The 21,829-nt window shown below is 35.7% G+C and overlaps 1 long non-coding RNA gene across 1 annotated transcript in view; it reads right to left on the bottom strand.

The window, feature by feature from the left end:
• Positions 1-1,884: 1,884 nt before the first annotated feature.
• Positions 1,885-21,829, bottom strand: part of LOC135310464 (uncharacterized) — a 34,724-nt gene continuing 14,779 nt past the window's right edge. The window contains exons 3-4 of the long non-coding RNA XR_010370530.1: positions 13,109-13,206; positions 1,885-2,701 (exon numbers count right to left, since the gene is read on the bottom strand). This is a non-coding gene — a long non-coding RNA (uncharacterized LOC135310464). The remainder of the gene's footprint in view (positions 2,702-13,108; positions 13,207-21,829) is intronic.

Here is a 21,829-nt window from a genome sequence, read left to right as displayed (position 1 = left end):
ATTTCCATAAAATGGTGACAAGATTAATCTCCAGCAGTTTTAGGGGTGCAAGGGAGCTTGTGGTGTGACAAACCTCATGCTTTTTTAAACAATAAATCTACTTCTTTTCCTAAGCTACAACCTGACATCCACTCTGAGATCTTCAGGCCTTCTCTTTTAATGTTTATACTTGCCCACTTTTCATGAAATGGTTTTAAATGTACGAGGTAAACAAAATAACTGCATGGAAATATTTTTTCTATATACCTTGCATTCACATTCAACACAGGTTAGTGTTCCAATGTATTATCAAACCTTAAGTAAAGTAAAAGTACGCTTTCTCCAATAGCATTTTCTTATGAAAAGTTACAAGGACCCTATAAATCCAGCAATCCTTGTCCCTCCAATTGAACTTCTTGGGTAATATTCTGGCACCACGGCAGTCAGCTGAGGTTTTGCCTTTCTGTCCTCTGGGACAGGATACCCCCTGCTGTTTCTCACCACCTCATAAATTTAAAATAGAGGTAACATTAGCTCTACGACTTTTGCAATGTCAATGTCAGAAATGTGTTTTGTTTTCTGTCACTTTTAGTTGCAGATAAAACACTACCTCTTAGATGCTACTGATGGATCATTAATAATAAGTTAATTGATAACTAATTTGCTAATTAGTTGTATTCCTGGAAAAAAAAAAAAGTTTCCTTTCATTACATTGAAAAGAGGATTCACAGACAGTTCATGGTCACATCTCTGAGAAAGCCTAATGCAAACTAATGACCATCCTCCTGACCTTTCAGAAACATCTATCCAAAATCTACAAGAAACCTACCAGGAAACAGGAATCTTAGTCAGTAGTCCCTAAGGTGGTTAAGCATTGGTTGCTAAAGTAAAGAGCTCTTTGTCACCTGAACAATTCCTTTGACTTAACTTGGAAATGTTGCTGGAAAATTGTTTGAGTTGGCCTTTTCCCATCCAGTGATTTCTGTGCAGCCCACATCTAAGTAAATATGTAAACACAACAGCATAGAATTATGTTAAAATCTGACTCTAGAATACTAAAAGATTTAGTGGCTTTGTCAAAGTGACCAGAAATACTTTTTGTCATAATGCTAATTGGCACATTAATTTTGAGATGTGTGTTACCATGTAGCTTAGCTTGTTAAAGCTGGACAAAGGTAAAAGTGAAAACAAAGTCAAAAATGGCTTTCTTCTTCCTTTTTGGTGGAGAAAAATATAAAGGATTTCATTTGATTAATCACTGACTTCATGGCTCATGTGTGGCTTTCACACATATTTGGAGGTTAATATCATAAACTAGACTATTTTTCTTCTATGAAAGGTCCTTATTGTTCAGCATTGTTTGATCTGGAAAAACTAATTTCATTTTTCCCTGCCTTACTGTCAGAATATTCTAAACTAGAACTACTGAACTGAGTATGAGGAAAAAATCTCTGTAGGCAATAACTTCTCTGTGAGCTTGGAGATTACACCAGATAACATGAGCTAGAAATATCACTGTCAAGAATTGCCTGTAGTAAGACTGAACACAAGAATTTCTGAGAATTCCTGCTTGATACTTGTCTTCTGACAGTTGAGAGATATTCAAGGGATGCAAAGAAGACAACAAGCCATTTATGGCCCATTAGAAGGAGTGCTGGTACATTCAGGTTCTCAGAACCCTATGAAATATTGCCTAGACAGAATCTGATTCTCACAAAAAAATACAAACTGGAGAAGAACACTGTTGAATGATTTGCAGGACCAACAACTATGAGGAATACTGTAAAATAAAGTTTCAAAGGAAATGCACATTGGAATTGGTGTAATTTGTGGTGTACTGCTGTACTAGTGAAGACAGAAAGTCTAATTCTCCATGATATTCTGACATTCAGCATTGAATTTCCTAAGAATCAGAATAGTATATTATGAAGTAACCAACAAAATCACTTTCCATTAAGTTGAAACAAGTGAGTTTATTTCAACCTTGGTGATGATTCATTACATTCCACTTAGAGTAATAGCTCCCTCCCCCAACTCTTTTCTTTCACTGACAGCCAAAATATATATTAAATTCTATAGAAATCTGACTTTTTTTATTAGCTTGGTTTTGGCCACACTTAGAGTGGGAATGACATGCAGGTTGTTACCTGATTGAATTCCTGTTACTCATTGTAAAAGATACTTAGATGGCAGTTCATTGTGTCTCCTCTCCTTTTCTCTCATCTCCTCTCTCCCTTCATTTTTCTGCCTCTCTTACTTTTCTCTCAGTTGCTTTCTATCAAATCTTGCAATGAATTTTTAAAGTACTAGAAAGCTGATAATGAATGCACAGAGATTTGAATCGTCAGTCAGTTCCAAGAAAAATACTGGAACAAGTAATCATTGTACTATAACACAGCATTATCTAAAGTCTCTTTTCCAGTTTCTAAGAACAGATTTTATCTTTTAAAATAAACATGTTTCAATACTCTAATGGACTGTAGAGAATATGTAAGTCTATACAAATCTGTCTTATATTATATTTTCACAAATATACAGTATTATATCACAAATACATAGATTCAGTTGTTCAGCTGACCAGGGAATACATGAAGATGAGGATATCTCATTATCTGATATTTCTCTTTAATCCTTTTTACTTAAAATTATCTCCAGTCTTCAGTTTCCATCTTTATTTTCCAGTGTCAGAGATCTTATGGCTTGGAGAAATCATCAAGGTCACCTATTTATGGAAGAACAATATGCAAATACAAGTCAGAATAACATGGAATATGAGAAGAATTTCAGCAGAATACTTGAATTCTAACACTTCACATAACATTTCTGTCTTTACTTGGGAATGATAATGAAATTCCTTAACTGTATGTTTTACTTCACAAGGGCAAAAATATTTCTGAATCCACTCCCACTTACTGCTGTGAGGGGTTTCTTTTGTCATTGATTTCCACAAGCTTGAGCTGAGATCTCTGAAGCATTTGTTCATTGAAAAAAAAAAGTATCTGATGATTTTTTGTTTGATCATCTCCTTAAAAGGTTAATAGGGGCCTTTCTGTATATAATATATACGGGTTTGAGTGTCTCTGACTTTTGCAATTTTTACCTTGCAATGTTTAGGTAAGATTTTCTGCATTCTCTTTGTCAAGAAATGTGTGACTGACACTGATACAGCAGCCCACTTGTATCTACAGCTAACTGAGAAGGTGACAGCCTGTTGAGACAGAAGATTTCTTATAAAGGAACTATGTAAAAGTCTTAATCCTGCTTCCTGTAGAGGTCAGTGAGAGTTTTGCATTTGACTTTGTGGAAGCCAAATTGGTCCCCGGTTGAACAGAAAACAATCACTCACTGTATAGCGAGAATTTATATCCTGCAAAAAAGCGTGTCTATTATTAAAAGGGACTGACATAGGGGTCACTGGGCAGTTTTAGTAGCCTACAGATCATTACATTTAGTACTCAGGTTTTTTTCCTTTTATGCAAGAAAAACTCACAGTGACTTCAGTAAGAGTTTTTCTTGCTTAAGGAGTACAGGACTGGGTACTTAGTTGAGAACTAAAGCAGCATTAATGACTTCCATATGTCATTGCATAAACCTCATTCATGTGTTTTTGATTTAATGGATTATAAAACAGAAAACAAAAATATTCTGTGTAACTTTTTGTGAGAAGTAGAAATGCTTTAAAGATCACGGATGAGAACAATTGGATTTTAGTTAGATGTGCAGTAATTGTTTGAATCCTGGAAATCACTTCTACAAAACAATCTCTTGTTCTTTTTGTTCAGTCTATCTGTCTTACATGCTGTTTCCATTCTCTTGTCTTCGCCTTTTTTATTTCCAAAAGCCCTGTGGGGATATTATGTCAGCACTTCTTGACCTCATGTGGTGAAGTTGTCAATGTTGAATTAAGTATTTTTTTAATACAACCATACCAATCCCATGCACAGATCTTCCATGTGATGTCCTTGATTGTATAGTGAGGTGAAAATGCTTAGGGCAACACTGTAACTGAAGTGAGAACGTGGAAGCTAGGAAAAGGATATGAACTTGTTACGTAATAATTGACTCAACATATGAATAATGTTCACCTCTTTGTTTTATGCAGAAATCCTTAAGCACAGACACAATCCCCTGCCCTAGGATATGGGATTGCAAGGAGAGCAAGACTAAAAAAGAAAATAGAAATAAAACCCTTTACCAATGAATCTGTAAATAATATTAGCAGCATCCTTAGGTACTGAAAATAATTAACCTTTTTTTCTGTTGTTGTTCTAAAGATCATACCAAAATATCATCTAACCCAACCCTGTAAGGACAGCTGTTTAAAGTGGACTTCTACTTTGAGCTCAGGATCTGGGATTTGCAATTATTTCTATTCTCTAACTCAGGTTTTTCCCCAAGGCCATTTTTGGGGTTCCTCTGCCAGATAGCTGTCATCAGACAGCATGAAGACAGTTGCTATTTTTGCATTTACTGTATTAAAAATTTAGCTTGTAATTTACCTGGATGTGAACCATGTAAAATAGTACAAGTCTTAAATCATGATACAAGGGGTTGATCCTTTTCTTAATATTTATTTAACAAAGAGTGCTGTGTCATTGCCTTACTGACAATGAGGAAGAAAGCATGAATATGGTGGTCTTTTATGAGCTGTAGTCATACCAGACTAGCAGTTTTCAAGCAAACTTGTTGTGGCTGGAGATTTAGGTCAGTAGATCAGGAATTACTCATTCAGGGAAAAAAAAGTTGACACTGACCAACAAGGCTGTAAAGTTTAGCAGCACATGTTGAAACAGCCATACATAAAATCAGCAAATAATGCAAGCTGAAATGAAATAAAAGGATCAAGGCACTGGAAACATCTCCACGTCTCTTCCTGTGAAGGACTTTACTGAGGGCATTGTCAACTCTTGAGGAAGGAAGATGAGTCAGCAGAAAGAAATGAATAAGCAGTTATCATTTCATACATGAAAAATGTCATTTTCCCACTGTCTACAAGCTAAATATTTCCCCCAGTAGTTCATATATCTCTTTCTCTGCAAAGTAAAGTTAGACCTTCTCCATTTCACATTTCCAGGCCTTTGACCCCCTCCACTGTTTGAAGTGATTTCTCTCTCATCTCCCCTCATTCTCTGAGTGGTGCCTGGTGTCTCCCCTCAGTGTGGTCGTTCTCTGCATTATTGCCTGCATGAGCCACTCTAGAGTACAGTCTTTTGAAGCTAGCAGAGAGAAATGAGAGAATTAACGGAAAACAGGTTGTGGAGAAGGAATGAATAGGTGGTTATTATCTCAGGGCATTTCCCATCTCTCACCATTCCTGTGAAATCCTGATGGAGTTTTCCAGCTGAATGATATCACCACTCATCTAATCCTGAACTGTTTACATGTCATTGATGCGGTGTGCTCCTTCTCCATTTTGATTTTAAAGAAATTATTTGATCAATGTAAGCCACCAACTGAACAGTCCCCTACTTCTTTACTCTCAGAGGCTGCCAAAAAGACGTCTCCTCTGTTTTGTATTTCTGACTCAGGAGCTAATTGCTAATACAAGTAAGAGTTTGTTTATCAGTACATAGACGGTACCTCCTGCCTGGTAGCCATAGTAATAGTTATGTTTTAGCTATGTAAGCAATAGTTTTAATTGCATTTACCTTGAATTTAGGCAGATAGAACCTCACCAAATAAATTAGAAACAGTCAACTGTTATATAAACTTGTTAAAGGAAAGAATCTTTTTACAGTGAGACTACTCAATCACTTGAATAACCTCTCCAGGAATGTGGTGGAGTCCCTATCACTGGAGGTTTTCAAGATGCGATTGGACAGGGTGCTAGCCAATCTCATCTAGGCTCCTTTTCCCAAGAAAGGCTGGACCAGATGATCTTTTGAGGTCCCTTCCAACCCAAGCTGTTCTATGATTCTATCATTCTATGATTAAACTTAAAATAGCAAAAAAGCCATGGAAAAGATGTAATTCAGTAAAAAGAATCTCTGTTCTTAAAAAGTTTTTGCCTTAATGTCAACAGTAAGTTTTCCATGCATTCAAAATCACAGGGGTGTGTGTGTGTGTGTGTGTGTGTCATCCTGGCCATCTCTTTTCATTGATCGGCACACTTGATCCACCTAAAGTTCCCAGCAAAACAGACCAGAAGCTTGTGTCCCAGCCAGAAGCAGGAAGTCCTTACAGTGTCTAGAGGAACACCATTCTTGCTGGCTTTCTAGACAAGTTTTTGATGTCTACGTAGGCATCCAAATTCAGTGCAAACCCTGAGTCTTCTTACTGGAATTTAGTACTGTTTCTTCCACCTATAAGTAGTAGTAGTTGCTCACTACAGAAGGAGTTGAAAAGATGTATATACTCCTCCTCTCTACAATGATGTAATTAGAAAATTAAAGGGAAACATCATATACAATTTATTTCCTGGGGTACATGGCAGGGCAGTTTTAGATATATAGTGTGTTACTGTATTATTAGCGACAAATTACTGTGAGGCTTTTTGACTATGTAGATAAAATGATAACAAGATCAACTAAAGCGTGGATAACTTGGATCCAGATTTAAATAAAAATTGCTCTCTAGCCACCATCCCCCAAACCCTCAACATTTGTTTTTCATTTATAAACTTTGGTGGCAGAACATTGATCATATTGTGTCAAAGACTTAAAGAAATATCACTTTGAGAAGAAGGATTTAGTTAAAGAATGTACTTTGTTAACAGAGATGGTAGTAATAACGTATGGAGTGTAACATATACACACAGCATGGCTTCCAGCTGTTTGGCCTCAAGGTTACTATGTGCACTGTGAAAGAATAAATGAATCTTTTGATAATGCAGCAAAACATTTTGGAGTCCATCAGTTACTCTTTCTGAAGACATAAGGAAAGTTTCCTTTCACTATTAATTCTGAGGTGCATAATACTCTACTGGGTAGATACTAAAAAATTAGAATGACCAATAAGTTTTGAGGGTGAACTTAAAAGTTAGTTCAAGAAAATCCACTACCTTTTCCTAGATATAAACATATTCTCTGTCTTAACACTGTTAGCTTTCCAGAAGGAAATACAATTTCAAGTCAGTAGTACAGCTGAGTCTTATGTTCTGATACTGATTTAAATCTAGGCATGTATAAGTGAAAATTTTGGCAAATTCAGCTTTCAGGGGAAATACATATTTGGGAGAATTGTCTAAGGTCAGTATGTACTAAAAAGGTGGCTATATTTTTCCAATTTCTGCCCTTCCGATTTTTTTTCTTTTTTATGCCAGGTATTTTCCAAACTGCATTTGAGGGAAGTTCTCTAAGTCAGCTTTATTCTTTTTATAATACTTTTGAGGGATCATATTTTCAATGGGAAAGTATTTCTACTTCTTGAGCTATTTCTTGTACATATGTGTAAACCTGTGACAATATAACCTGAATCTATATTTAGACCTAAGAAGAAGTATACATGTCCAGAAAAAAGAACAGAAACTGAAAAAGGGAGTAAATGCAACATAGCATTTGAATTTTAATGCTTGGGTTGAAGGAGACCTTGTTCTGGCATAACCACATCCCACTAGCTGCAATACTCTTCTTAATGAGAAAGTAGGAAGTCGACTTTAGAAGCTAATATAAGGACCTTCTGAACTCATAATATCTTAAGACACAGCATTTAATAAACAATGCTAAGATTTAAATATTAAATGTACAAATGAGACCTGATACACTTTGGCAGATGGGAATCCTATTTGTGAATTTGCATTTAAAGGTTGTTATTTTGCCATAAACACAAGTAAAATTTACAAACAAGAACTTCTCTTATTAACCTCCTGATTCTTTTGCCAAGAAATTTTAGAATTGTAAGATAACAGAAAAAAAGAGACATGATTTAAGAGGTTGAGTATCTCTTCAGTCTGCTCTGTGGGCTCCGGCCTGAGATACGAAGGTGGCTGCCAACCCTCCAAAATATAACAAAAGTTAAGCAATGAAATGAATTACAGTCTTTCTCCTAGGTGTTTCATTTCAGCAAACAGTCTGTACGTTGGAACAAGATACAAACAAAGTAATTATGCCTGTACATGATGCAGGGCCGTATGTGTGTATGTATATATATGCCTTATAATAAAGTAAAGTGAACTTTTTGTTAAGCCATTAGTTTTTCCATCTTTGCATCCAGGTTTCACTTAGAGGAGAAATGACAGGATTTAGATCTCTTTCTGTCATTTCAGGAAGACTTCCGTGTTGGGAGAATGGCCACTGGGGAATTTGGGTTTATTCAGTAAGCCAGAGCACAGACAATAACTGTTTTTGTTTCTTTGGGTTTTTCTGTCCAGCTCACTGGTATTTCTTTATTCATCTTACAGACCTACACTTGACCCCATCCTCTCATCTGAGATGAAGCTATTCACCACTACTATCTTCTTTTTATCACTACTGTTATTTTTCTGTGTTCTTAGCTGGACTTCTGCATTAGTCTTCACTGTTACACTATCAAAAGTTACTTTGTCACTTCATGTAATATAGTCCATGATTTCACTGTTTATTTGCATTGATATTGTAAGGAAAAAAAAAAAAGTGCATTGATTGCCCTTATTCTGAGTCTGGAACAGCATGAATGGAGCCCCAAGCTTCTAGGCAGCTGTTTTAAAAATAAATAATTAGAAAAGATGACTGTAAAAGTCCATAAAAGCTCACAGGTTTATTCACATGGTCTAGTTACGGGATGGATGTGCAAAAATTATGTCACTTTTGCATGTCCTTACAGATGGTCTGTAAATAACTTTTCTTTGGCCAGGTGCTCCTTTTTTATTTTGGTTACCTGTGTAAGTCACATCACTACCACAATATATGTTGGGGCTGCAAAGGCATAATTATATTTCAGAACCGGACACGCTTGTACAAAGTGCTAAATGACTTGTCAAGGACACAGAGGAAGTCTGGGGCAGAAAAAGAATGGAATTTGCATTTTCCACAACCTTGTCCAGTCCTTGAAACACTGGTACATCCTTCTGTTTCACTGTCACTGTCCTCACGGTGAGCCATAAGTTGTCCAATCCTCAGTCAGGCTTGAAAGCTTTAGTTAACAGAGTTGGGCAATTTGTAAAAGAGAAACTTGAAGTATCCAGATAAAATTGCAAAAAAGGGGCTTTGGTCAACAGTGAACACTATCTGTACTCACTGTGTATTGCTAATTATGCAACTGGACCTCCTTAGAATGAACTTCTGAGAAAGAAAGGTAAGTGGTGGATATTTTTCATACATAACTTTTCTATAACATGGAACATCCTGCAATGTGTGCTCAGTTACAGTCAACTGGGCTCAGAAAAATAGAAAAATTCTACACCTAGGATAAAACATAAAATCAGTAGGGGAAAAAAAAATGGTTATTAGGAAGGATATGATTTCACTTTCAAATTTTTAACTCCGAGTGGACCATTTCACTCATTTTTCATGGGTAAAAATGGGTAAACAGTTTTAGATATTAAGAAATATGAAAAGATTGCATTCTTCTGTAAGGAATTCTGAGAGAAAACCAAAAAGACAATGTTTAATAAATAGCTACAGAGAGACTGATTTCCCTTGCTTAAGGAATTAACTTCTCTCTTGACTTTTTAGCTAGATCAATACAAATTAAACCACTAAATTTAGTTTATGCTAAAGTTACCTCTCCTGATCTTCATGGGTTAAGAGCTTCTGCTGTGAACAGGATGTTTGGCATATATTTCAAAGCTATTGAACATTGTTTTCTTAAAAGAATAATTTTCTTAAAAAAATATTTTATATCTCTTAAAGCCGCTTTATTTTAATTGATCTTTTTGCTCATCACTAAATCTTACCTCTTTTGTTGGCACTCTTCTTCTCCCTGGAAAACTTTGACATACAATTTATTTATTGTAGTTTCATAGTTGTTTCTGCTTCATCTGTCACTAAGTTCTCCTTACACAAGTGCAGAAGTATGCAACAATGAAAAATAATGGCAGGAAAACACTTAAACAAACATTTCCAAGGCTGCAAAAGAGTTTGGTCTGGCATGAGAGAAAAGAATGAAAGTTCAGGTCATAGGGGTAAAATGGGTTCCTTATTTTTTTCTGTTTTCCCCTCCTCTCAGTGATACCATAAAACAAAAGCTACCAGTAACATAAACCATTAAGCCACTACCTCAGTGAATTTATGTAGACCTGTATTCCAGGAACTGATGCAACTAAGAGAGAAGCCACTCTGAGGCCAAACTTCATCAAATTTTTAAGGAATGATGCAACTAAGGTAACTAGTAATAAAAAACACGTTGCAATTTTCAGTTTATTGAAATGCACCTTGGGCCTCTGGCCAGGACAGATATGTTAGATTTTGCTTTTGAAGTGTCTACAAGTGATAGTCATTTATCACCTCCCCACTGAAAGCTCTCAAATCTAAGAGGGAAAAATTGCCACTCACTTCACTGAGTGTGAAAATAGATGAGGCTGCCTTAGCAGTCCTTATTGGGATGCTTTGGGGGAAAAATCCAGGTCACTCATTTCAATCAGCTGTGGCAAATAGACTTTGGGCATTGATTTCAGGTTGCCTGCTTGCAGCTAATGCAGGGGTCATCTGGCACACAGGTGAAATGAGTTTCTGTCTGTAGTTATCTCCTCTTCCACTTCTTTCTAGGACAAAGCCAAACAAAGTATCTTAAAACTGCTTAACCTCATCTGCTTCACTGGAAAGAAACAGAAGTATTCAAAGTTAGAAAGATTTGAAAAACTGTTTTAGAAACAACCATCTCATGCTTATCATTTACTGTCTATTTCAGCCCAGAAACTAACTACTTTTGTGAATGGGCTTAGGTACATGTTAGCAAGTCAAAAAAGGATGAACAGGCAATTTATGAACAAATTTGGACTGAAAATTTGCAGGCACACCTCTGTTGCAATATCTCCTAAGAAAGCACTTCAGCAGTGCATGAATCCCCTTAGTTCTGAGAGACGGTTCTGCGCAGGGCTCTGCTGCCTTCCACGCTCTCCTCACTCCTCAGAAGGCTCCCAGTTATTGCCATCCCCTCTCTCCTCTTCAAGAAGAAGATAATAAACTTCCCATTGTAAAATATGCAAATGTGATGGACAAGGCAAAATGGTATGTGGGTGAATGAGAAGCTGAAAAGCAAGGTAAAGTAACCTTTTAAATACTTTAAACAATATATATATAAAGATTCATGTGGCATTAGCCAAAAACAAACTATATTGACTTTTTGTGATGTTTTACCACTGTATTATACATGGTTCCTCTTTTGTGCAAAAGACTATTCTAAACAGAAATTTTGGTCCAAAAATGAACAGTAATACCTAGGCAGCTAGACACCCGGAGATGTTCTGCACTGACTCCAGTGGGACTTGTGTGCATAAATGCTGTTGTAGAGCTGAACCATAGTACTTCGCTCTGGAATGGTTAAGGACATATTGGGGGTGTCTTGCAGTTAAAGCTGCCTAAATATGTTTGAATTATTAGTGGATTAGCACAGAAAACAGGAGAGGCTACTTAAGCAGTTCTTACACTGTTCAAGTTGTTTATCAAGTTCAGCCAAAGTTAAATGTTATGTTCAATGCACTTCAAGTTTTATAGGTGGTATGGGGATAGATACATAAAGAGCTGCGCTACTTCTGCTTGTATTCAGCAATTGCTAACCTTCTTTTGCTCATTATCTAAAGCTGGTCTCTATGGGTCTCAACTATTTGGGACATATACATTTAGCAACACCCCTATGTTAATATGGCTCTCCTGAGATCACAGCTGGGACACAGAGTTTCTGTAGCTGTTTATGATTAGACTAAGACTTCTCTTTTTCCAACTTTTACTTCTTATGTCACTGTAGAATCACAGAACCTGTTTTTCCAACTTTTGCCCACTCAAATTTTGGAGACATCTCAGGGAGATGGCGGTTTCTTGATTTTAATTATTTATTTTTAATTAGTCCTTCTGTCATTGAAAGGTTTTTACTGTAAAGACTTCTAAACCGCTGTTATTCCTGAAGGAATAACAAAGCAATATGTACACATCCCCCTTCTTTTGCTCTCCTATTGTGAAAAAGAAAAGTATGTTTGTCATTGCATTCATACCAGAGGGTACCATGTGCTTAAAGCTTCCATCTAAATTGCTTATACAACAGCTGCTTAACCTGCTTCACTTGAAATCCGCTGTTCTACTGTAAAGTGACAAAGTATTGGGTATGCCCTGAATCCATTTATTTTAACTGAAAAAAAGGGATAAAGCATACCAGATGAGTATGCCTACCACCAGATTCAAAGGGGTGTCCTGCCAAAGGGTGTCTGCAGTGAGGGAATGTAATTTCCTGCACTGACATGGCTAGATTTCAAAAAGGATGCCCAATGCCTGAAAGTGGGCTGCTAGGCCAGTACAGATGCAATTGGGAGTCCTGAAAACCTCAGATTCCCTTTGCAGGAGAGAGTCTTTCAAAAGCTTTTGTCCTTGACTTGCTGTGTCTAGGTTTGACCTTCCTGCGTCCAGCATGCAGAACTGCACATATGCGCACGGTCTTCCAAACGGTTGGTATTTCTCTGCTGCTGTAAGTGGTGCGCTATTTTCTCTGTTCCATGTGACGGGAGCCTGTTTTACTGTTCTTTTGCAGTATTTGTCATGGCTGCCCCAAAACAGCAAAGCTCTTGTCATGTGACTGCTTTAGTGCAACCAGTTTTCTGTTGCCCTGTTAGACAGGGTACACCTGCAAAGGAGTACAGATGTTGTGTACTGAGTGAAGAGACATACTGAGTGTTTTCACATGGGGGTTGTCTGTAAGTCCTGGCAGAGGACAAATCAGGACAGGTCTAAGGCCATCAGGAAGTTCTCTGGTACTGAGTTGATAATGTTTCCTATTTGGTAAAGAAAGAAACCTGCAATTAATATTCTTTAAATGTATTTATTACTTGCAAGGATTTGTCCTAGAAGCTTCAAGTTTCATTCTGTTTAGTGCTGTCCTTGCTAAGATCCTCCAAAAATTAGTTGGTCCATGTTCTTAGTGTTTTGCTTTTCTGGAAAAATCTGGAGAAATGCAGTGAAGTTTTGATGTCTGTCATATAGTGGAAGATTTTCAGAACATCACATGAAATACAAAGGAAATGAACTACACATCCATAACACCTGTTTCATTACCTTTTCAAATTTACCTGTGTGTTGGAAGAACAGGCAATTCAGATACTGCCTATTTCTGTAGTGTCCCTGATTTCCAGGCTGTGAGTGGGGGGATAGCAGTGATATTTTCAACCTAAAACAATAATATGAAATAATATTTACCAAAATAAATAAATAATGAGGCAATGGTTTTTGACTCCATTCTCCTTTCACTATAAACTTCAGAACTAGTTAGACCATCTGTGGTTTGACAACCCGACATTCATTTATTATCTCATAAAAGTGCTGTGGTCATATCTTCTGTCCCTGAAATTCAGCTCAGTGGGAGGGAGGGAGGGAGGGAAGGAGACACCAAAATGGCATCAATGAAGCACATGAATGAGAGAGTGAGACCAGCTGTTTGGGATGCACAGAGAGCAGTCTGACATACGGCACCCATACGGTACCTACTGGATCAATCCCCCCAGTTGTTGCATTAGATGCATAAACAACTGAAGAAATGCTGAGCTGCTTTCCAGCTCCTCTCATCCTTCCCTTTTTATCACCCCGCTGTGAGAATTTATGGAGACAGTTTTATTGATGCAGAGTTAGTCCTGTTTTGCAGGATAAAGCTCTTAGCATGTCACAGCCTCCTAATGGGTGATACCTTGCGGTTATGGAATTTGGTCAAAGTTCCCTTCTGTCTTCCTCCCTCCTCTTTCCCTCCCCCCTTGTCTGTCTTTAACTTTATAATAGACTTATTCGAAAAAACCTATTAAATACTGAAAAATTGCTTACTCTTAAGGTTTAGTATAGTCATTGCAAGAAAGTGTGTGTAATGTATATATAGATTTATTTTTTAATATATTGTGTATATTTTACAACTTTTGCATGATGTTGATATTCCCTGTGTAATGGATGGCCACATGTGGTGCACATGTGCTACAATGGCAGTGTGCTGAGGGCTTATTGACACTCAGATGTATAGCTGGTAGCTGATACTTCAAGTAAAAAAGATACTCTTCATCCTATCCATTCTTCTATTTACTGGCACTGCAAATGTGCAAATAGTCATAAGTATCAAATCACTAAACTGGTGTAGTATGTATTTCTCTGCAGAAGTACATGATGATTTTCAAAATTCACTGCAAAAATTATTGTTAAAAAGGAGTAGCAATTTAATCTAATGTAAGACAGGGCTAGCCTCACAGCTGAACTTTTAAAGTGTTGAATTTATTAATTATGTTTATTGATTTTTCATCAGTCTGCTTTTTTTAATTATTTTTTTTTTTATTTCCTTTTTGTCTTCAGTACTGGTGAGCACTTTCTCAGCTGGCTTATTGCTGAGCAGGGCTTCAAGGAGGGACCGTGACACAATGACAGCAGCCAGAGATGATAGCTGCTCTTACCACTTCATACAGTGGTCACAGCCTGCAACATAGGATTCAAAGACGTGCAGTGAAAGCTCTGTATCTGTAATGGATTAAAAGACAAATCTTGAACACATAGCAGTGCTACCAGTTTGCATGATTCTTGTTGTTAATGTTGCAACATTTGTCTGTTTCTTTTTCCAAAATCTACTGAATACTTGTGATTGAATGATAATTTTAAGTCAGAATATAAATTTCTAACTCTCATTTTATGACCACCCTCCCATATCTTCTCCCCAGTCCTCTAAAATTCCCTCCTACATTTGAAACACTATAGGGTGTGAAAAAAATGTACAAAAGCAATTTTTCAAGTCCATGTCTTAGCTGATAATAAAATATTAACTTTATTGAAGCTCTTATATTCAGAACCTTCTCCTGAATGACTCCCATCATAGTGGTCTTAGATTTTAAATGCATAATAGCACTGAAAAATTATGTTTGTATTGCACATGTGTGGGTAATCTAGTTGAGGGTTAGACCATGAAAGAATGAAGGACACAAATCAGCGAAGGGTGTAAATGATATTGTGTATGTCAGTACTATTAGTTCGTAATTTTAAAACTGGTAGAAAAGTAGGTGAACAACAATCTATCATAATGACTTTTTCTACCAGGACAATCGTTAACTGAGCTGAGAATTTTGGCAAGTGCAAGTTTACTCAACTTAAGTTTAATAAATTCCTTTAAAATTGTCATAAGCATTGATTTGATAGAGATTGGGAAAACAATTGGAGTTCTTCCACCCTCAGAGTTTGCATATTCATTGTACTCTGTACAGAGTTTCATTCCATAGCTTGTTTCAATAAAATCACAGGCTTTAGAGGAACTTTTTCCTATCTGTCTCCTAATTCCTTCACTACTGATGCTGCAGATGCAGAACAGTGAACATGCAAAAAAATACAGGGGTTTCAGTACAACCTAGAGCATCAAGTGAATCTTTGATAATTTAGAAATACATTGACTTGAGTTTGGTTTTAGACTGTACACATTTCAAAGGAAGATATTTCTATTAGACATGACTTCTTTTTCATTACTTTCTATTCAACCTCCCTTTTAATTTGTGTGCAGTTCCTTTGTGGTTCTCTACCAGATCAGAAAAGCTCTCTAATGCCTAGGATTTACAGACTGTGCACCTGGTATTTGCAAAACAGGTCTTGAAAGTGGTAAAAAACTGCAAAATATAAGGCTTGGCTTTGCTTCTGTATCCTTTTTTTGGGGGAGGAGGGGGTGGAAGGAATGAGTGTCTTTTGCCAAGGTCAGAACAATTGGTTGAATTTGATTGTTGAATGCTAAATTATTGTAGGACTTGACTTAATTGCCACATCCTGGAATAACTCTTAAGTATACAGTAGAATAAAGATTTCAGTCTTATAGTCTGTTAGTTGAGGGTTTTTTGGTTTGTTTTTTTTTTTTTTTTTTTTTTTTTGTTTTTGTTTTTTTTTTAAATTGATTTTATTTTAGGCAGAGTTCACCTTGATAAATTCTCTTCCTTCTTTACAGCTAGAGAAAAAAATATTTTAGAAGTGAACATTGACATCCTTTGCCTAGCCAAAGTCTTGCAAAGAGACTAACAAAGAAGTCCACTATTTCTTTCCAGTACTTCAGATGGTGTCTGGCAAGTCTGTAATCCAGTAATAACCTAAAAATCCCAGTGAGGTCAGTATCTAGAGAAGGATAGAACTCAGCTACCACTTCTTTAATGACTCTGTAGGCTCCAGAACATCTGGGAAATGCCAAAATAAAGGGTTCTGCCATCCCCAAAATACTTAAGTGTGGGGTAGGGAAGATTAAAACAGTAAAAATCCAAGGGACATAGGAAAAATACACCTGATTCCTTTTTATTCCTTCCTTTCTTTGCATGTTTTCCTTTCTCTCTGTCTGTCTGTCCCTTTTTCTGTAGTAAAGAAATGTAGTAATGTGATGAGAAAGCTTAAGTAAATACTACTTCAAAAATATTTCAGTTCTAGGGTTGAGAGAAGATTTAGTAAAGAGGCTCTGATATTTTATGAGTTCACCCCATTAGCATCATGTAATGCTGTGGAATCTACTATAAACCAGCATTCTAATCCATAAGATAAATATTTTTTAGTTCTGTAAGCAATATTGTGAACAAGAACATGTGGCTGAAACAAATAGTGATAAAACTCTTTTTTCACCAGGTCATATCAGCATGAAATATGTATTCTGTCATTTATAGCAATACAGGGATTTATTACTAAAGAGTTGTTTGTTCACACACATTACAATTTTATATAAAAATCACAAAAATTTGGCTTAAAATAAATAATAACCTTTGTAAACCCTATGCAGCTGTTAATGTCTATCATTGTGATTTTGTTTTGCTCATTACGTGGCAGCTGGAGATTTGCTCTCCAAGGGCTTTGCAGAGGTCGACAAAAGTCTTTGTGATTTCAAAGGTTCTATTCCTGTCCTTAAAAAAAGCTTGACATCTTTCAGTACATAGTCCAATATGGTAATACCAAACTATTCTTTACAGTTATATCTGTCAGATATATATATATGAATGTTTATATATATATAATGCTAAAGATGGAGATTCTTATCCATTTTTGGTTCTGATTTTCTTGTGGACTCTTAAAAAAAAAACCTGTCTCCCTTATCAAACACCATTTTAGAGCCTGGGCTTTATTTTAATGATTTATTAGAATGGTATAGTAGGGCATGGGATCAACTGATTATATGGCTAAGCAACTTCATTTGTATTTCATACTCAGTTCTTCCTTTCAGATTTGAACTACAACTGCCTGAAACTTACAAGAAATTTAAATGTTCCTATTTCTTTCAGAAAACACCTAAGATGGTGGAATGACTACATGTGACCTCGGTTCCTTTCAAAATTAGAGAAACAATAATGTGGTGAAGGATTTATCTAGGTATAATAGGAAATAACAATGAAACAACTGATTTCATTTTCCAGATTTCTTTGACAAGAATCTGTGAATGTGCTTGTGAATATATGCAGAGTAAACACTATTACTTTTAGAGGTTACTTGCAAATGAGAGAGACTTTGGGGTTCTGTTTGGGAAGCAGATAGACCTACTATAATATATTTTTTTAAACTCTTTGCATTTAGGAATGTCAGACTACATTAACATTTTTCTTTCTTATTTTGCCTTGGGGACAGAAAGAACTAGAGTGAGATATTTCACAGCTTTGTTTTTTCCAGAAAGAAGAAAACATGTAATCTGAAAGTGATCATTTGAGTGTAACCTATAATTTCAGTGGAGAAAAGAGTGGATTTCCAATTTACTTAAGAAAGGGTTTGGGTTTTTTTCTTCAGATGGACTTGGAATCTGGTAGGTTCAGTTGTTTGCATGAAAATGAAGGTTATGGTTCTTTGAAAACCTCACCCATAGTATGTGTAAGTCTGTATGAATTGTTTTGAGAAGATTTCTGGTATAAATTGGTTAGCTTTTTCACAGAGTTAAAGCAACCCACAGGAAAGAAGGGGCTTTTCTCCTGTGTAATCCTAGATCATCTTCTCTGTCTTCTCGATCTTTGTTCATTCAGCCTATCAGGACCCAAACTCTTATGTACGATAATATTTTGCAGCATTTTCCACCTCTTCTACTTTGAGTTTTCATTTGATTGTGTCAGATTCAGCTGTAAGTCCTGGAGAGAGCTTTAAAGATGACCTTTATATTTAAACTGCTATAAGGAATACCCCCCCCAAGGAATTACACACACACATTTCAGTCTAACACTGTTGTCTGAGACACTCGTCATCAACCTCTACAATTTCTGTCTGTGTCTCCATTTTAACTTTTGAAGTGCTTTGGTTCATTTGTTTGACTACTAGTGAGTGAATTAACATGGTAGTGACCTAATTTTGTAATAAATATTTAGATACTTTGACATACACCAGCAAGACTGTCTTAAAGTCAATAAAAATATTCCTTGAAATAAAAATAGTAATATCAAAAGCAGTTAGATTTCCAAGAGGTACTTCTTTCTAATTATCATTTTTACTGGAAACCCAGGGAATAAAAGCATAGATACACTATTTTATATAGTAAAATGAAAATAGACCTAAAATATTAATGTCCTTCAACTTTCAAGACTACAGAGTAAAAACTTGTTAGATTTAATTAAAAAAAAAAATAATTATTAAACTGTTCAACCTTCATTTGTCTTCCAGCCTTAACAGTGTGAGAAAACAAGCTTATCTTTTTCCCTGATTGTTATTCTTCTTTTTAAAGAAATAATCTACTTTTCTACTTGAGACACAAAGTTTGTGCGAGGACAAGCATAACTTTTGTTCCAGATCAACTTTTATTCCAAGTATGTGACTACAATGATGTAAAGCACATAGGAATACATAACTTGGATTAACATTTACAGATCCTTTTTAACAATACACATATCTTATTTTTCCATACTCTAAGTTTTTAAGATCTTTACATGCATTATTCAGTATACTTTCAATATGGCAATGGGGGGAACAATCAGTTTCTTTGCTGAACAACATTTCATCTGGAATTCCTAGTATACATTTTTTTAACATTGTGTTAGAGTGTGTTGTAACAGATGGCTCTAAAAATACTCAAAGAACATATATTTAGAGTAAAACTGTTCTTCAAAGAATATACAATATTTTGCTGGGCAAAGCAAATTAATTTAGTATTTTAAAAATACATACATACTAACATTCATGACAATGATTAATCAAGTTTACAGAAAAGATTTAGTGTAACTATAGAAGATCAGTCATGTTTATCAATCTCGTGCTAATAGCATTCCTTACTATTCCAGTTCTTTTATGTCCCTGTCTTGAAGTCTTTATTCTTGTAAACTTCTCACTCATGCTGTTTTATGCTCATGAGCGAAAGAATAGCAATGAACCAGAATAAATGCACTCAAGTTACACCCCTCTTTTGCTGCCTTTTTTTTTTTTTAATTACTATTCAGTTTTAATTCTTTTTGAGACTGATGAACTGCAAACATTTGGACATTATTTTTCTGGATTCTTTTTGAAGAGAAGGAACTTAGTATCTTATCCTACTGTTTTAGAAATACCATTATATTCTGAAATGAATTATCCACATTATATATGTGTTTATATATTATATTTTGGCTTTAGAGTGAAGAGGTCTCCCACTATATTGTCAGATGTCTGTGTGCTCTGGAAAGTCCAAATCCTATAAATGCTTGACTCTGCGTTCATAATGATATTGTTAGTGACATAACAGTGTATATGCACATTTTAGAATTTTGTTATACTGAAATATAATGCTGAAAAAATGATCCTACTTTATGATTCTACTTCCTTATTGATAGGTTTACATAAACTGGACAGATGAAAAAGCATGTAAGCTATTTTCACAGCTTCTTTCATGATGCACCTAATCAGTCTCAAACTATTCAATAATGTAAACAGTAAGTTTTAAGTCAGCCTTTTAACAGATCTGTGAAAAACTTCATCAGATGTGTACAGCCTTCCTTGAGTTTAATAGGATGTTAAAAAAAATTATGTTGCTATCAAAGACACTGTACCCATAATAAGTGGGGAATTCAAATGAACACTGCTGCTTCAATCTCTGATTCAGTGGAGAACATTATATAGTACTGCAGATTTATACCTAACGGTTCTTAGATCTTTTAGGTTCACTGTAACTTGAGTAATTTCCAGTATCACTGAAATACAGCAAAGAGTATTCAGTAAGTACTCAGTACCAAGCTTAGAAAACGTCCTCAGAAAGTGACTATTAATAATATTTTTGGTGTTACAACTCCGGGCTATTAGTCTGTGGTATCAAATAATTTCCTATGAATTAAAATTTGTAAATGTAAATGCACTTGTTTGTTACCTGGCTCCTACCGCTAGTAACTTACAAAACCCCCCTTTTGTTGTGAAAGGAACTGTAAATTGTGGTATCATTAATACATATACAAATTACGTGAAGTTCACTGTCTTCAGAAATATTTCTTTATCAGGAAAATATTACTTTGTAAATAACTAGGTAAGCCCTATACTGGTAGTCAAAACAAACAGATGGAAATAAAAATGTTCCTAATAACCATGTTTTCACAGTGCGATTAAAGCAAGACACAAAACATTGTAAACAACTTTTTTATCTGCCAAAATATGTTTGGAGTGATGCTTTGATTTTATAACAGATGACTGCATAAACATCCAAAGCAGCAATACAAATTTGCTCCTTATCATTGCTTTGCATATTAGAAATGCCATCAACTCCAACTTGACAGAGAAAAAAACCCCCAACAACCAACAAAACAGACAACCACAAATAGCCTAAGAATTAATTTTAAACAGCTTAATGTTAAAATGTATTTTAAAAGCATTTATTAGTGATTCTAAATTTGACTAAAATTTACAGACCTTTTATATTTTAGAACAAAAATACTTTAGTTTCCCTTGAAAATAAATTTAATAGTATTTTCTGTCTGAAGATCCAGAACCACTTTAAAAGCGTAGGGATATGAAACATGATGCACCTTCCCAGATAGGTACATCAGCAACTGACCCTGGCAATACTTGCACTGGGTGGGGAACTCCAGCAAATGTGCCCTACCTTTAACCAGCTCCACTGTCCCTGTTGCACATCCCCTACAGCAGGAGCTCAGTATGAAAACAACCTCAGGTGCTTGGGCCAGAGGCACGTGGGCCCAGTTCAACTTGTTAGTGCACTCTGTGCACCAGCTGCATTGTATCACTGGATAAAGAAAGAGATGATGGCTCCAGCAAGAAGAAGGGAATTAAACAAGTGGCAGATGCCCATTAGCAGCTATAGAACATTGCTGATTTTGTCAGTTACAAAAACAGCTGGAAAACAGTACTGGAAGACTGCTCCCATTTATCCCTGTTTTGCATATAAGGGAGGTCTGAACACTATGACTTGGGAAGTACCAAGTGTGCAAAATATTTGATTCAGTAGATAGGCAGACTGCTGTTTCAAAGGCTGGTAATCACAAGCATATTCTCTGAAGGCATAATTACTGAGTACATTAAGAAAGGTGCATATTTCTTTTAAATATCAGTTATTCAGTGTGGTAATGAAACAGGGTATATGGGCCTTGGATATTGAATATTTGCATATAGTTTAAACATATTTAAGTGTTATGAACTTAAATATTGATTGTGGTCTATTTACGCTGCCAAACACAATAAAAAAATTACAGCAGTGCTTTATACAAGACAAAAATCACAGTAGGAAGTTGATAGATATTTCTGCCTGAAAATTATTTATTATTTCTTATTCTTTATTTTTACTCCTGATTTTCAAAATCTGCAGTTAAAAATATAAATCAGTTGCTCACAGTAGGGAAATGTTGCTTGCCAATGTTTTCTGAATTCCTTTTAATAGC

Source organism: Phalacrocorax carbo, chromosome Z (assembly GCF_963921805.1).
Source record: "Phalacrocorax carbo chromosome Z, bPhaCar2.1, whole genome shotgun sequence".
In the NCBI taxonomy this organism is placed as follows: Eukaryota; Metazoa; Chordata; class Aves; order Suliformes; family Phalacrocoracidae; genus Phalacrocorax; species Phalacrocorax carbo.
This window is presented reverse-complemented; position numbering and strand designations above follow the sequence as displayed.